Source organism: Pristiophorus japonicus, chromosome 5 (genome assembly GCF_044704955.1).
Source record: "Pristiophorus japonicus isolate sPriJap1 chromosome 5, sPriJap1.hap1, whole genome shotgun sequence".
NCBI classification, from domain to species: domain Eukaryota; kingdom Metazoa; phylum Chordata; class Chondrichthyes; family Pristiophoridae; genus Pristiophorus; species Pristiophorus japonicus.
In genome coordinates, this window is record NC_091981.1 from 58,267,959 (window position 1) to 58,286,548 (window position 18,590).

The following is an 18,590-nucleotide window of genomic DNA, read 5'->3' on the forward strand; positions in this document are numbered from 1 at the left end:
CTGCTGGGATCCATAAATGTTTAAACAAGCCAGTGTTGGAAGTGATGAGGACACCTCAGAAGTTATAAACCAGTGTAGCTTTGGAAGGCCCTGTGTTTGGTTATAATTATCATTTGACTACAGTAACTTAACTATGAAAGGTCAAGCCTATTAAGGACACCATAAAAGCAGGAAATAACAGGAAAAGTCTAGGTAAATCAGGAATTAGTGACTTCAGGAGAGCACTGACCAGCAGGGACTGATGGATAGAGGTTGCAGGCTAAAGATGAGGGTTATCAGATGCTCATTGGTATGATGTAAGAGTAGATTGGGCTTGGGAAATCCTTGAATTAATGGAAGAGAACATGAGCCATCAACTACGATTTTAAGTACCAATGTGAAGACAAATTGCACAACAAAAAGGATCACCTTTCTTGGGTATGGAGTAAACTGCCGAGATTTAAAAAAAGAGGTTGAAGAGATGGCATAGAACTGGTAAGTTGGATAGCACAGATTTTGAGGGCAATGACAGTGATACCAACAGGAGCAGAGCTCTAGAGTCCAGAGAACAAATGTCTGTTGGGTATAAAACTTGATGTTGCTCATGATGGTTGCTTAATGTTGCTCATAATAGTTGAACAGAACGAAACTAGGGAGAAGTGTTTTTTAAAAGCAGCTTTCTCAGAGTTCTCCTTGTTAGGCAGCCCATTCTGGAGTGCTTCATTTTGGGGGGTGGGGAGGAGATGGGTAAATTACTATCTGCAGGTCTGTGCCAAAGAGCACAATTTTAAAACTGGCTTTCTTTTTACTGAAAGAACTTCACAAAAATTTTAAGGAAAGGTTACTTTCTGCAGCTTGGAAATTGGGGTTTAATGAAAAACAAATACACTATTTAAACTGGGTGCAGTTGGTCAAGATCAATTAAATTATTGGGCTAGACTGTCAAAGACTTGAGGGAAGCAAAGCTTATTGCTTCAATATGACCTTGTGTATGTCTACCACTTAAACTATTCTAACTCTGCTGAAGCATTACCTATAATTTAATAACTGGAGAAAAAAGTTAGGGATCAGAAATTCACCAGCTTAATGTATACATGTAATCCCTTTCATTCAGCACATTGGTTCACTCTATGATTAGAATTGTCCCATCTTGCCCAGTCCAAAACCATATTTGGGGATGAAGATTTATGGGGTTCATGTGTTTTCATTGGTTGCTTTGCTCCTCATGTATGAGAGCATCATAATCAAACTGCCAGCTGAATACAACTAGTTGTATTAGTGCTGCCACCTTTTAGACTGGTCCAAAACAACATGTGGCAGTCGTGCTCATGCTTATGCTGTGTTTGGTTGATGTAAGATTAAATACTGTGCTGTCCAGTTTTTGATTGCAAAACATCCTGGCTGACCCTATAACCTGAATGGGTGGCCACCCTACCCCTGTCCAACATCTTGAGCAGCACAAAATTGAAGCTACATTTTGGAGGCCTGTTTCAGCTTTTTTTCACAACCTTTTCCGATTGAGAATAGCTTGCAGACAGTTTCTGTCTGCCTTATGAATTGAAGCCTACGTCTTTTACTGTCTCTGATAAAGTTAGTGAGTGCTCTCCTAATAATTTAGCTTGATCCTAGTAACCTGCTTACTGGAGAATATATCTAATGTCCACTGCATCTGCTGTCAATTCAGTCAATAGAAAAATTCAGTCTTGAGGCTAAATTATTCCAATTTATTTACAAATAAATGATTTACATGAGTGCACATAGAAAACAGATACTATATGCCATAATTGGAAATTTACACAGAGCTATCGCTCTTCTAGTTCTTATCGGGAAACTCTTGGAAAGACAGTCTGTAGAATATAAGCACTAATTATGGAACACATATTGGTAGACAATAGTCTGCAAAAGTTGTGCTGTCACTATTTTCCAAAAGACTGTTTTCACTGGTGTCTACAACCAGAAAACAGCATCCATTAACATCTTAAACACAGAGCCCTGCTGTCAAACAATGTTTATCTGCTAATTCAAGGACAATGCTGTCTGGAGATGAACTGTAGGGATAATTGGTGCATAATTTGGATACATTGCACCCATTTTAGTGCCTGTCAAGCTCCAAAATGGTGTCTGTGGTACAAGCGCACATTTGTGGGGTGTATCACACCAGGCACCATATTGCTGAGGGCGTTGGTGCATGTGCAGTAAACATCTGGCAGAAGTATACAGAGCAGGCAGATGGTTGACATGTTAATTTGACACCATTGCTGCCATTTTGGAGCTCTATGCTCAACTACTGCCCTCTTAACCTCGTTCAGCTGAACACACATTCAGCAGCCCCCTGCCCGCGCTATTTAAAGGGATCATCAATGAGCAGGTTAGTGGATTTCTTCTGGCTCTTGTTACGATTCTACAAGTGCTTAGTGCTTTCTATAGTTGCTTCAAGTTGCAGAAGTCTACAAGGAATGGTGTGGCAAGTGCTGAAAGACTTCTTCCTGACTTCAGCACTTCTGCACAAACCACTTGCTGCCAGACATGGATGCTCTAGTAGCAATTCCCCTTGGAATACAGCATGACTTGGAGAATAAGCAGTAGCCACGCAGAGGGAGGAGGGGAAGAAAGGCTCAGCAGGAGGCCGTATCCGTTCAGGGAGCTATTCTCCTACTTGAACCTCAGCGAGGAATGACATGAGAGACATCTGCTCCAGTAACTACGTCCTCACTGAAATCTACCTGTTGCAGCCACAATTATCCTCGCGGCAGGGCAAGGACCGAATTGCCAGTGGCTGAGAGGATGACCATAGCAATTAACTTTTATGTCTCTGGCTCCTTCCAGGCTGTAGCTGGAGATATTTGCAACATCTTGCAATTTGCTGTCCATGGTTTTGTAAGGGAGGTCACTGAAGCTCTCTATTCAAAGAGAGCTGACTATATTTAATTCTCTCTTGCCATGGAGCAGCGGGTGAGCGAACACAGGACTTCACTAAGATTACAGGCTTCCCTATGGTATAGGATGCCATTGACTGCACATGCATCGCTTTGTAGTCACCACGTGTCAACTGCAATCTACCAGAACTGTAAGGGATTCCATTCCCTGAATGTCCAGCTGCAGTGCAACAGTAGGCAGAAAATCATGCAGGTCGATGCCCAGTATCCCAGCAGCAATCATGATTCCTTCAGTCTGCTTTGCCATCTGCATTTGAGCTACCATGGCAAACCAAAGGCTGACTATTGCATAACGAGGACTATCCATTGACATGGCTGATGACTCCGGTACGCAACCCTCACACACGTGGGCAGCATGCATACAATGAAAGCTATGCTGCCATATGAAAAATGATAGAGCAGACTATTAGCATGCTGAAAAAACACTTCTGCTGGACTGCTCTAAAAGGAGCTCGGCAGTACTCGGTAGAGCAGGTGTCAAGATTCATGGTGGTGGCATGCTGCACACTCTCACCACGAGGGCACAGGCTGGGCTGTCCGTGAAGAACTCATCCGAGTGCGTTATCGATAATCGCAACCTCAATTCCCCATTCAGCAACAGTCCCACACCTTACCTTCCCTCTGTCACTGACAATCACAGCTTCTGCTTGGCCACAATGCAAAAATAAAAGCCTCCACAAAATAAACATTCCAAACCAAATGTATAAATCAAACTCTGTCATATTGCATACAATATGGAAGGCTGTTTCCAGTGGGGTTCTGCAGGGCTCAGTACTAGATCCCTTGCTTTTTCTGGTATATATCAATGATTTACACATCAATGTAGGAGGCATGATTAAGAAGTTTGCAAATGATACAAAAGTTGGCCATGAGGTTGATGATGAGGATGAAAGCTGTAGACTGTAGGGAACAACAACTTGTATTTATATAGCGCCTTTAATGTAGTAAAACATCCCAAGGTGCTATACAGGAGTGTAACAAGACAAAACCGAGCCACATAAGAAATTACGGCAAAAGACCAAAGGCTTTGTCAAACAGGTTTTAAAGGAGCGTCTTAAAGGCGGAAAGAGATGCGGAGAGGTTTAGGGAAGGAGTTCCAGAGCTTGAGGCCTAGACACGGTCACCAATAGTTGAGCAGTTATAATCAGGAATGCTCAAGAGGGTAGAATTTGAGGAGCGCAGACATCGTGGGTTGGGTTGGGTGGGGGGGATTGTGAGGCTGAAGGAGATTACAGAGATGGGGAGGGGCTAGACCATGGAGGAATTTGTAAACAAGGATAGGAATTTTGAAATCGAGGCGTTGCTTAACCAGGAGCCAATGTAGGTCAGTGAGTATAGGGGTGATGGGTGAGCGGGACTTGGTGCGAGTTAGGTTGCGGGCTGCCGAGTTTTGGATGACCTCAAGTTTATGTAGGATAGAATGTGGGAGGCCAGTCAGGAGTGCGTTGGAGTAGTCAAGTCTAGAGGTAACAAAGGCATGGATGAGGGTTTCAGCAGCAAATGAGCTGAGGCGGAGACGGGCAATGTTGGAGATGGAAATAGGTGGTTTTAGTTACGCTGCAGATATGTGGCCGGAAGCTCATTTCAGGGTCAAATATGACACCTAGGTTGCGAACAGTCTGGTACAGCCTCAGACAGATGCTAGGTAGAGAGATGGAGTTGGTGGGTAGGGAATGAGTGGCGGGAGCCAAAGACAATATTTAATTGGAGAAAATTTCTGCTCATCCAGTACTGGATGTCAGACAAGCAGTCTGGCAATTTAGAGACCATGGAGGGGTTGAGATGTGGTAGTAAGGTATAGCTAGGTGACTTCAGCATACATGTGGAAACTAACGCTGTGTTTTTGGATGATGTCACCAAGGAGCAGCATATAGATGAGAAATAGGAGGGGGCCAAGGATAAATCCTTGGAGAACACCAGAGCTAACGATGTGGGAGTGGGAAGAGAAGCCATTACAGGTGATTTTCTGACTAAGATTAGATAGATAAGAATGAAACCAGGCAAGTGCAGTTCCACCCAGCTGGACGGTGGAGGAGAGGTGTTGGGGGAGGATGGAGTGGTCAACCGTGTCAAAGTCTGCAGACAGTTTGAGAAGGACGAGGAGGGATAGTTTACCTTTTGTGACTGACAAATTATGTCATTTGTGACTTTGATGAGAGCAGTTTTGGTACTGTGGCAAAGCAGAAACCAATTTAAAGGATTCAAACATGGAGTTCTGGGAAAGATATCAATGGACTGGTTAGGTGGGCAAAAATGTGGCAAATGGAATTCAATCTGGAGAAGTTTGATGTAATGCATTTGGGGAGGGCTAACAAGGCAATACACAATAAATGGTAGGATACTGAGAAAAGTGTAGAGGAAGAGAGAGACCTTGGAGTGCATTTCCACAGATCCCTTAAGGTAGCATGACAGGTAGGTAAGGTGGTTAAGAAGGCATGTGAGATACTTTCCTTTATTAACCAAGGCTTGGAATATAAGAGCAGGGAGGTTATGTTTGAACTGTATAAAACACTAATTAGGCCAGAGCTGGAGTACTGCATACAATTCTAGTCACAACATTACAGGAAAGAAGTGATTGCACTAGAAAGGGTACAGAGAAAATTTATGAGGATGTTGCCAGGACTGGAGGATTTTAGCTATGAGAAAAGATTGGATAGGCTGGGATTGTTTGGAACAGAGGAGGCTGAGGGCAGACTTAATGAAGTGTATAAAATTATGAGGGGCCTGGATAGAAAGTACCTATTTCCCTTAGCAGAGAAGTCAATAACTAGGGGGCATGGATTTAAAGTAATTGGTAGAAGAATTAGATGGGAACTGAGCAGAACATTCTTCACCCAGAGGGGGTGAGGGTCTGGACCTCTGCCTGAAAGGAGGATAAAGGCAGAAATCCTCAACGCATTTAAAAAGTACTTGAATACAAGTGGATAAATATTTCACACAGAATGTTATTAATAATGTGTAGGGGATTGCGATTAAGTGAATAGCTCTTTCAGAGAGCTGTCACAGGTGTGATGGACCTCCTGTACAATGATGATTCAATAACAGTTTGGGTGTAGAAAATCAACCATTTTGGTAAATCAATACAACATCCACTGCATTTCCTTTATCAATGTACAAACTTTGTATCATATTTTTCTCCCATTTTGAGCAGAGGCTTTATTTTGATAACCCTCCAGTCCTCTGGCACAATTTCCATATTTAAGGAATGTAAGATTGTAGTCAGAGGCTCTGCTATTTCCTTTATGACTTCCTTCAACATTCCAGGATGCAGCTTATGACCCAGTGCCTTTTCTACATTGAGTTTCATCATAATTTTCAGAACTTCTTCCTTATTATAATTGCCTCACCTCCTCTTCTTGAATCCTTTCATTCCCACTATCACATACTGAGGCAGCAAAGTACTCATTTAGTATCTCCAATAATCCTTCATCCACTTTAGGTAGATTCTCATGTTGATCTCTAATTGGCACGACCCTTCCGTTAACTATCATTTTACTTAGTGTTTGTAAAATTTGCAGCACAGAAATAGTCCATTCGATCCAACAGGTTTATGCCGGTCTTTATTCTCTATGCGAGTCTCCTCCCACCTTACTTCATTTCACCCAATCAACATATCCTTTTATTCCTTTCTCCCTCTAGCATCCCCTTAAATGCGTCTGTTATTCACCTCAACTGCTCCATGTGGTAGGTAGCAAGTTTCATATTCTCATCATTCTGCATAAAGTAGTATCAGGAGCAGGTTGGATTGAGACCAGATAGCCAGTTTTTCTTCAAACCTCCTCTTAGCCTTTATAATTAAAGTATCTTTGTGCTTCCGTTCTATTTTCTATATTTGGCTTGATTTTCTTTTGTATTATTAGCTCTGTCATGTGCCTCTTTTTTTAAAATTCTCATTTTAATTTGAGAGAATAATCATCTGTTTGAACATTTCCCATTGTTTGAGCACCATCTTACTTGCCAGTTTCTTTCCCCAGTTTGTCTGGGCCAGTTCCATTCTTATCTCATTGAAATTGACTTTTTCCCCAGTCAAGTACATTTATCTTTGACTATTCTGGTTATGTATGCAACACCTTGTAACCAACATTCTAATGCCACCAGAGGGCGCATCTGTTGGAGTCCCAAGGGATCCCAGCATCCCGTGGGAGCACTGCATATAAGCAGGCCTCCCATGCTTTGCCAGCACTCTGGAGTCAGAATACAGAGACTAATGTCACACTTACTCAAGTCTACCGTACTCAGTCAGATCACTTTATTTGAGACATAACAACTGGCAATGAGTAATAGTTAACGAACCGTCACATGAAAATGCAGAGAACTGTTGGTATCCTGGAGAAATTCTCAGAAGGTGACGATTGGGACGCCTTCGTGGAGCGACTCGACTAATACTTCGTGGCCAACAAGCTGGAAGGGAATGAGAACTCTGCCAAACGAAGGGCGATCCTCCTCACCGTCTGCGGGGCAACAATCTATGGCCTCATGAAGAATCTTCTTCCTCCAGTGAAACCAACAACCAAATCGTATGAAGAACTGTGTACATTGGTCCGGGAGCACTTAAATCCGAAGGAGAGAATTCTGATGGCAAGGTATCGATTTTATACATGTCAACGGTCTGAGGGCCAGGAAGTGGCGAGCTACGTCGCCGAACTAAGGCGCCTTGTAGGACATTGCGAATTCGATGGATTCCTGGAGCAAATGCCAAGAAACGTTTTTGTGCTTGGCATTGGCCACGAGGTTATCCTTTGCAAACTATTAATGGTTGAAACACCGAACCTGAGCAAAGCCATAACGACAGCCCAGGCATTTATGTCCACCAGTGATAACACCAAACAAATTTTGCAGCATAAAGATGCATCGGCAAGTACTGTACAAAGTAACTTTGTTTTCAGGCAGGAATGCATATGGCAGAACGTACACACCTGCAGCTGCACGACCTCAGATAACTCAGAGTCCGCCATCAAGTGTGAATGCGAGGCAATTAACACCTTGTTTGCGCTGCGGAGGTGATCATCGAGCCCATCAATGCCGCTTCAAACACTATGCGTGCAAAGGCTGTGGAACAATGGAACACCTCCAGCGAATGTGCAGACGAGCTGCAAACCCTGCAAACTATCACATTGCAGAGGAAGACAGATCCATGGTGGATCAAACTGAATTAGAGACTCGAACCGAGGAGGAAGATGTCCACCTTCACCACGAAATGTCCACCGATCATGTTAAAAGTTGAACTGAACGGAATTCCAGTATCCATGGAATTGGACACGGGTGCGAGTCAGTCTATCATGAGCAAAATGGCCTTCAAGTGGCTGTGGTGCAACAAAGGCCCAAGCTGAGCCCTAGTCATACCAAGCTGAGAACTTACACTAAAGAGCTGATCTCTGTAATTGGCAGTGCAGCAGTAAAAGTCTCCTATGATGGAGTGGTGCATGAACTACCACTATGGATTGTACCAGAAGCTGGCTGGGAAAAATACACTGGAACTGGGACGACAGCCGAGCGCTTTCGTCCGTCGATGACGCCTCATGTGCACGGGTTTTGAGCAAGTTCCCGTCGTTGTTTGAGCCAGGCATCGGAAATTTCTCTGGGGCAGATCCACTTGGTTCCCGGTACATGACCCATCCACCACAAGGCACGTGCGGTGCCATACATACTACGAGAGAAAGTGGAGATTGAACTGGACAGGCTGCAACGAGAGGACATCATCGCGCCGGTTGAGTTCCAGTTCTCAAGGGCGATGGCACGGTCAGAATTTGTGGGGACTATAAGGTAACGATTAACCGTTTTTCACTGCAGGATCGGTACCCGCTACCCAAGGCAGACGACCTATTTGCGACGCTGGCAGGAGGGACGACATTCACCAAGTTGGACCTGACCACGGCCTACATGATGCAGCAGCTGGCGGAATCTTCGAAAGGCCTCACCTGCATCAACATGCACAAAGGTCTGTTCATCTACAATAGATGCCCGTTTGGGATTAGGTTGGCCACGGCTATTTTTCAAAGGAACATGGGAGAGCCTGCTAAAGTCGGTTCCGCGCACCGTGGTTTTCCAGGGCGACATATTGATCACAGGTTGGGACACCATCGAACACTTGCAGAACCTGGAAGAGGTTCTAAGTCGGCTAGATCATGTGTGACTCAGGTTGAAATGCTCGAAATGTGTTTTCCTGGTGCCAGAGGTCGAGTTCTTAGGGAGAAGAATCGCGGCAGACAGCATCAGATCCACCGACACCAAGACGGAGGCCATCAAGAATGCACCGAGACCACAGAACGTGATCCTTATTAGTCAGGAAATTGTGTTAGGGAAATTGATGGGATTGAAGGCCGATAAATCCCCAGGGCCTGATAAGTACTCTGGGATGCAGCCTATGCAAGTGGCCCTAGAAATAGTGAATGCATTGGTGATCATTTTCCAACATTCTATTGACTCTGGATCAGTTCCTATGGACTGGAGGGTAGCTAATGTAACACCACTTTTTTAAAAAGGAGGGAGAAAACGGGGAATTATAGACCGGTTAGCCTGACATCGGTGGTGGGGAAAATGTTGGAATCAATTATTAAAGTTGAAATAGCAGCGCATTTGGAAAGCAGCGCATCAGGATCGGTCCAAATCAGCATAGATTTATGAAAGGGAAATCATGCTTGACAAATCTTCTAGAATTTATTTGCGGATGTAACTAGTAGAGTGGACAAGGGAGAACCAGTGGATGTGTATTTGGACTTTCAAAAGGCTTTTGACTAGGTCCCACACAAGAGATTGGTGTGCAAAATTAAAGCACATGGTATTGGCGGTAATGTATTGACGTGGATAGAGAACTGTTGGCAGACAGGAAGCAGCGAGTCGGAATAAAAAGGTCCTTTTCAGAATGGCAGGTAGTGACCAGTGGGGTGCCGCAGAGTTCTGTGTTGGGACCCCAGCTATTTACAATATACATCAATGATTTATATGAAGGAATTGAGTGTAATATCGGCAAGTTTGCAGGTGACACTAAGCTGGGTGTGAGCTGTGAGGAGGATGCTAAGAGACTGCAGGGTGACTTGGACAGGCTAGGTGAGTGGGCAAATGCATGGCAGATGCAGTATAATGTGGATAAATATTAGTTTATCCACTTTAGTGGGGAAAAAATGGAAGACAGAATATTATCTGAATGGCGGCAGATTAGGAAAAGGGGAGGTGCAATGAGACCTGTGTGTCATGGTACATCAGTCATTGAAAGTTGGCATGCAGGTACAGCAAGCAAATGGCATGTTGGCCTTCATAGCTAGGGGATTTGAGTATAGGAGCAGGGAGATCTTACTGCAGTTGTACAGAGCCTTGGTGAGGCCATACCTGGAATAGTGTGTTCAGTTTTGGTCCCCTAATCTGAGGAAGGACGTTCTTGCTATTGAGGGAGTGCAGCGAAGGTTCACCAGATTGATTTCTGGGATGGCAGGACTGACATATGAGGGGAGACTGGATCAACTGGACTTGTATCCACTGGAGTTTAGAAGAATGAGAGTGGATCTCATAGAAACATATAAAATTCTGACAGGATTGGACGGGAAGAATGTTCCCGTTGCTGGGGAGTTCCAGAACCAGGGGTCACAATCTAAGAATAAGGGGTTAGCCATTTATGGCTGAGATGAGGAGAAACTTCTTCACTCAGAGAGTTGTTAACCTGTGGAATTCCCAACTGCAGAGAGTTGTTGATGCCAGTTCATTGGATATATTCGAGAGAGAGAGAGTTGGATATGGCCCTTACGGCAAAAGGGATCAAGGGGTATGGAGAAAAAACAGGAAAGGGGTACTGAGATGAACGATCAGCCATGATCTTATTGAATGATGGTGAATGCTCGAAGGGCCGAATGGCCTACTCCTGCACCTATTTTCTATGCTTCTATGTGACGGAGCTGCGGTCGTTCCTGGGACTCCTCAATTACTTTGGTAATTTCCTACTCGGGTTAAGCACCTTGCAAGAACCTCTACAGTGTTGCTATGCAAGGGAGATGACTAGGTATGGGGGAAATCACGAGACTGCTTTTGAGAAAGCCAGAAATCTGTTGTGTTCCAACAAACTGCTTGTTCTGTATGACCCATGTAAACGTTTAGTGCTAGCTTGCGATGCGTCTTCGTACGGGGTTGGGTGTGTGTTACAACAAGCAAACGAATTGGGAACATTGCAACCAGTCGCTTATGCGTCCAGGAGTTTGTCCAAGGCCGAAAGGGCCTGCAGCACGATTGAAAAAGCAGCTCTGGCATGCATTTACAAGGTGAAAAAAAATGCACCAGTATCTGTTGGAGCTTAAGTTCGAGTTAGAAACTGACCATAACCCGTGCATATAGCTATTCTCAGAGAGCAAAGGTATTAATATCCTCTGCTCGCATCCAAAGATGGGCGCTCACGCTGTCAGTATATAACTATAATTCGCCACAGGCCAGGCACAGAGAACTGCGATGATGCTCTCAGTCGGCTATCATTGCCACCACCGAGGTGGAAATGGCACCGCCTGCAGACTTGCTCTTGGTGATGGATACATTTGAAAACGAAGTGTCACCTGTTACGGCCCGCCAGATCAGGACCTGGACCAGCCAGGATCCTTTACTGTCCCTTGTAAAAAACTGTGTCCTCCATGGGAGCTAGTCCAATGTCCCAGCGGCGATGCAAGAAGAGATCAAGCCATTCCAGCAGCGCAAAGACAAAATGTCCATAAAGGCGGACTGTCTTTTGTGGGGTAAAGGTGTGGTTTTGCCTAAGAAAGGCAGGGAAATGTTCATATGCGACCTATACAGTACCCACCCAGGCATAGTAACGATGAAAGCTATCGCCAGATTCCATGTGTGGTGACCCGGCATCGACTCAGATCTGGAGTCTTGCATGCGCCAATGCAACACTTGCTCTCGACTGAGCAATGCACCCATAGAGGCACCACTCAGTTTATGGTGATGGGCCTCCAAACCGTGGTCTAGGATCCACGTTGACTTGTTGGCCTGTTTCTAGGCAAAATGTTTTTGGTTGTTGTGGATACTTATTCAAAATAGATTTAGTGTGTGATAATATCTGTAAGCACGTCCACTGCCACCATCGAAAGCATATGAGCCATGTTTGCCACGCACGGCCTGCCTGATGTCCTTGTCAGCGACAATGGGCGGTGCTTCACCAGCGCTGAATTCAAGGAATTCATGACCCGCAATGGGATCAAGCACGTCACATCTGCCCCGTTCAAGCCCGCATCTAATGGCCAGGCAGAACGGGCAGTCCAAACCATCAAGCAAAGCTTGAAATGCATATCGGAAGGCTCCCGGCAGACTCGCCTGTCCCGAGTCCTGCTCAGCTACTGCACAAGACCTCACTCGCTCACCGTGGTTCCCCCTGCTGAACTACTCATGAAAAGGGCACTCAAAACAAGGCTCTCTCTAGTCCACCCCGATCTCGATGATCATGTCGAGGGCAGGCGGCATTAACAAAGCATGTGCCATGATCGCGCAAATTTGTCACGCGATATTGAAGTCAATAACCCTGTATTTGTACTCAACTATGGACGTGGTCCCAAACGGCTTGCTGGCAATGTCGTAGCCAAAGAAGGGAGTAGGGTGTTTGAGGTCAAACTTACAAATGGACTAACTTGCAGAAAGCATTTGGACCAAACCAAACTGCGATTCACACTCAGCAACCTGAAGGGGACACCACAGACTTCGACCCTCCGATACACACAAACAAATGGCAACCGACCATGAAGCTGAACTCATCATCCCCAGCAGACCGCCACCAGAGTGCACATCTGTTGGAGTCCCAAGGGATCCCAGCATCCCTTGGGAGCACTGCATATAAGCAGGCCTCCCATGCTGTGCCAGCACTCTGGAGCCAGAAGAAAGAGACTAAGGTCACACTTACTCTAGTCTACAGTACTCAGTCATATTGCTTTATTTGTGACATAACAGTTCCCACTCCTTCTCAGTTTTTATATCAAACCTAATTAGGTTATAATCACTGTTTCCTAGATGTTCTGTAATCCTTATAATACCTACTTGTTCACTTAATTTCCTAGAACTAAATCCAGCACTACCTCTTCCTGTTGGGCTAAAAGCATACTGATCTAGGAGGCATCCTTGGACACATTGGGGGCAAAAGTCAACTTCAGCAGGGGCACAAAACCAGCAGTTGAGTACTGGCTGCCTGTTATATATCTTGTCCGATTTTGACTTCAATGGAAGGGAAAATTGGACACATTTTATAAAAAGGCAGCCGATCTGCTATTGCGCGTTTTGTGTCCTCGTCGAAGTTGACTTTTACCCCCAATGTATAATCCCCTCTCCTTATTTGCAATTTACATTACTCATACCCTTGTCTATCTTTGCATAATTAAAGCCGCCCATTATGAACTTGTTGTTTCTGCACATTTCTCTAATTTGTCTACAGATCTCTTACTCTATTTCTTTTCCACCTTCTAACAGTCTATAATATACTCTCAACAAAGTAACAGTTCCCTTCATATTCCTCAACTCTAACCATATAGATTCAGCTTTTGCACCACCATAATGCAATCTTTGATTAACACCGCCAATCTCACAGAAGACTACAGAATGATGTGATGACATCTAGAATGGGTGTTCGTCAGCTTAATGAACAGAAAAGATTCTAGGTGGAGATTAGGAATCACTTCTCATTTCTAACTGCTTCCTCCTCCACAACACCCCTGCTTATACAATTCTGCATGATTTTCTCTTCACTAGCCTTCAACAAGGCCATCTCATTTTTACTAAGGAATCTCTTAATGCTACTTTTCATTAACAACTTTTTGATGGGAAAATGACTGCATGTAGCAATATGAATCGCTGAAAATCCATTGCTACTTTTTACCCATCTTGCGCTTCCATTTACTTATGTATTCTAGCTTTAACACAGAGCAAAATAGCTTCCGAGGGAAAAACTGTTACACTTGGAGTTCTTACTCTGTGGAAGATACTGGGATTGTCTTTCGCCCCTTAAGGAAATAATGTATAGTGCAAAATGTGCTGGTGCACTGCTGTACAAAATGCAATCTGAAATGTATACATTTACATTTTTACCCATTACTCCTTATTTGCCATATTCTAGTAACATATTCTAAAAACAATCAAGTTTTGTTTACATTTAAAGTTTTGTTTCTGAGTCATCAGCTTGGAAAAGGATTTTGAACTATATATCAAAAATTAAACAAAAAACAATAAAAGAAAGAAACCATACTTTAATATAGTTTGCAGGTTCTTGTATAAATCAGACATTTATCAGAATCTCTTCACCAGGAACTTCCAAGATATAATTGTTAGTTGAAGATAATGTATCCGTAATTTATGGAAATTACTTACATTTTTTCTGCCCTTCCTATTAGAGATACTTCAGCTTCCGTATTTAAATTAGTCTCGTAAATGAGTCTTGGCTTCCACTGGCCTTGAGATTATCTTCACTGGCCCTGATATCTAGATATCTTTCTGTTAGTGAGCTCAGAAAACCTTTCTGTAAATTGCTTTAGCTACTGAATCTATCTTGTGCCTCCATTGGATTTTTCTCAAGTTTTCAAAAAGTGGTAGAGCTTCATAACATTAGACCTCATTTCAGACTTTAACTATCAAGCACATTTATTGAACAAAGAAGCAAATATCTAACATATATATATATATACACACACTCCTGAAAACAAAAACAGTAAATAGATGCAATTTATATGCTAAGCTGATATTTTATAGTTAACCTTTATCTATGCAAATTTTCTTCCTGTAGTCTTTCCAACTGTGGAAGCTAAATTAACCAAACATATAGTCACCAGTTCTAACTGGTTTGATTCAGCTGGACTTGAACAGCTTCAGCTCATTGAAGATTCCCAAAAACAGTTGCTGGGCTTTCTGGATTTGAATTACTGCTAGCTACATTGAAAAAAAAGTACTTTCCAATCTAAATAACAGTTATTTAAATCCAAGAAGTAATCTGTCCGTGTTGCAAAAAAGGAGGTAGCACAGTGTGTTACATTTTGGACAACTAATGATACATATGACATTTTAAAATTAAAATAGAAAAATTAATAAAAATTTGAATAACACCTAACTAGAAGGTTATGTGTTGCTTCAAAGGCAGTACTCTCTTCAACTCTCGATATGGTGGGATCACATGGGTAATTCATGACTATCAGATTCTTTGCATTTAACAGATCCCCCCATTGTTCTGTTCTGTATTTAAAATGCCAACTGTTTATATATCAAAAACACACAAGGATTTTTCTTGCATGAGACACTGAGAAATGTAAAACGGTATATTTTACAATTTATTTAAATCTTAGATCAATAAGATTTCTTAACCCTGAAAGTCCCCAAAAGGGCTCTTGGAGGGAGTTGTGGGGGGTGGGATGTGGAATATCCTGGTGGGCATAACTTCTACCCACTCCCAAAGGCACCCTTTAACCCATCCCAAATTCATAGGTCAGAAGTAGTAACATTAACGGGCTGGCACCAGTGCTATTGGTGCAACTGGGGTGTCCACCTCCAGCGGGGGAAGTGCAGTGAGAGTTATTGTGCTGCAGTATAAGTGGACCAGCTGGCCAAAGATATAAGAAATGTATAAGTGGACAGTTTTTAAATTCCCTGGTTTCTCACTGCAATCGATCACAATGCAATAGGGAAACCAACCATTTACAATTTAAAATCACCTCAAGTTTTAAAAGTACAGCTTCCCTAGATCACAAATGTATCATGTGTCATTTCCAAATTCATAGGGATTTAGGAAGGGGCAAAACACAGGTGGGTTCTCAGTGTTTCAGTGCCACCCCTAATTCTCCCTCACCCGGCTAAAGAACACACATTTGCCTCAAGGAATTTCAGCCCTCTTATTTCTATTTAAAATTAGGGGAAATAATGGGGCCAAGAATGTTGAAAGTGGTCCCAGTTGGAGCTATCAAAGATAGGAAATGGGAGCTGTTGACTTAATGGGAAAAGACATGATGAAACGTTGTCTTACTAGAATTGAAAGAAACAAGATTTTCATTGCCCATCAAAGGGTATGCAGAAGCTTAAGAATGGAGAATGTCATATATCAAGAAGGAAGAGAGTGGAGAGAAGACATTGCTGAGGAATCAACAATAAAAGGGTCAGTTAGAATAATCTGAAGGGAAACTGGAAAGACATCAGCTAGAATGCCACACGATGCTAGTTTGTTTGAAGTGTACTGTGCCATATTCTGTCAAAAGCACTGGAAGGCAATGACCAAAGTATGTAACAGCAGAGCACCAATAATGTGTATATATTGGCAACAAGGACACTAGTGCAACATTACACCATTAACGACCTCCCATACTCAATGGACTATGAAAATCTTGTTTTAATTCTTCAAATAAGTAAATTTTATAATTTAGCATGTCTGTTGTAAAGCTATATGAAACAGAAATACATAGTGGGATTTTGGTTCCACTCAATCCTTCCGTTATTAGCATTCTTGCCCTCACTATCTCCTCCATCACTAAACCTCCTCAAAGTATAAACTCTTCTTTCCTGTCAATATTCACCCCCTTAATCACTCTTAGCTTTCTATAAAGCTCAATTCTATCCTAACCCTGTATACTACTTCCACAATTGGGGAGGCTCACCTAACATTTCTGATGCATTTCTAAAGAAGATGCAACAAAAACCTTGTAAGAAAAGGTGATCACTCTTCCACACCTAGCCTCCAATTTCTCGCGTTCCCATCACAGCCATTCTTGTCTGTCCATTGATATTATTATGGTAAACGCATAGTTCTACACACTTTTCCTCCCAACATCCAGTTTTGAAATTAAAAATCTACTCTAATTCATTCCTTACCAAAACCTCAAAACTGTAGACTCATCTCCCTCAATCTTTTCTTTGTCTTTTGATGGCTAGACTTTTAAAGCCCAAGATCACCAGTGCAACAGCATACCATGAATGATCCCCGCACTCCATGGACAATGAAAATATTGTTTCTTCAAAAGATAAAGGGATAACCAATGATTCAATGTTAAAATAAAAGGTATGTAGGCAAAACCTGGAAACACATGGGGATGATGCAGCAATGCAGTTTTCAATCATGTATGCTTTGCTGCATTTTGCCAATTAATCTACATCTGTGTTTTATTTGCTCAGTTTTTGTTATTATGGTCAGATAATTTTTACCTTCAGTTTTACTATGTCACCTTTTTAAAAAAAAAATAATTTCCAACCTTGTTGGTGTTCGGCACTATGGATTTGCCTTTCCGTTTTCTTATTTAAGAGAAAGTGCCCAGAACTATCTGACCATAATGACAAAGAATGGGCAAGTAAAATGCAGATGTAGATTAATTGGAGAAATGCTGCAAAACAAACATGATCCAAAACCAGAAAAACTGCTTTGCTGCATCATCATTCATGAGTTTCAAGGAGTTGTCTACTCACTTTTATTTTAACATTAGCCTATCTAGCTCCAAAAGATCATTATTGTGTCCCGAATAGAAATCATATATACAAATAAGTGCTAAATTAATCCAAATCCTCACAACTCTTGCTTGACAACAAATTGTCCATCTCACCATTCCAAAGAGTCAGAAGGAGTACCACAAATATTGTAACATACAAAGAAAAGCCAAAGATAAACTGGTTAAAACTTTATGTTCCAGTACACACAAGTTGATGATACGAGCAGACAGAAAATTGTCTGGTTGTAGAACTTGATGGAGCAGAGAGTGCTACAAAAAGAGCCCACCTGTCCAAACACTTGAAGGCAGGTAATCAGAAATAAAGTAATTCAATGTCCCTAAAATTGTCCATCAATTTTGTTATTGTAATTAATTCCATTAAAAGACAGTATAGATATGTCTTAGGATAGTCAGTTGACCAATGTACTTTTGCAAGTTGACAGAAGGCATGTATCCATCAACTAGATCAAGTTTTATTTTTCAAATTATTTACTAACCAACTTGAACACATCTGCTCAATGGACTTCAATTTCACGTCTTATTTTGCTAATCTTTTATTAGTTGACATCTGCTGAACAATGTTATTTTTAGACTTGACTAGATTACATTTAATTGACCTTAAGTTTCTTCTTGACTTGACTAACCAAAGTTAATCAACCAACTTTACCCCAACTTGGTTGCTCAGTTGCATATCTCAAAGTGAACCATCCAACTTTTGGCCTGCCATATTATCTGTCTTGATTTAGATATAAAATATAACACTGGATCATCAACATTTAACCCCTTCTCAATCAACATTGCTATTATATAATGGAATACATTATATGGCCTATCAATCACACATTCTGAGACTAAGTATTTACTTAAACAATTAGAGATAAACCTGACCTATTAATTTTCTTCTGTTACCCTCATAGAATAGTCTTGCTCCATTTATGGGGGTTTCCTTTCCTATTGGATAACATCTCAATGGCTTACCATTGCATGTGATGTAGCATGCTGATCCACCCCCTTATATGCAAAGAAGGTCAAGTGTTAAATTTCTCCACGTGGTTATTGACTGCCTCTGAAGTCATCATGCAACGCCCCTCTAAGAGACGTCACAATGACGTAGACCACGAATTCTCGCGAGAATTAACATTTTGGGCTCTATTATCCAACTTAAATTGACAAATTGCAACATTTGTGGAGACTAGTTTATTTTGCATGTATTTTTTTGAAATAAGTTTCAGCAAATTGTATTATGTTTATTTTAATATATGTATAC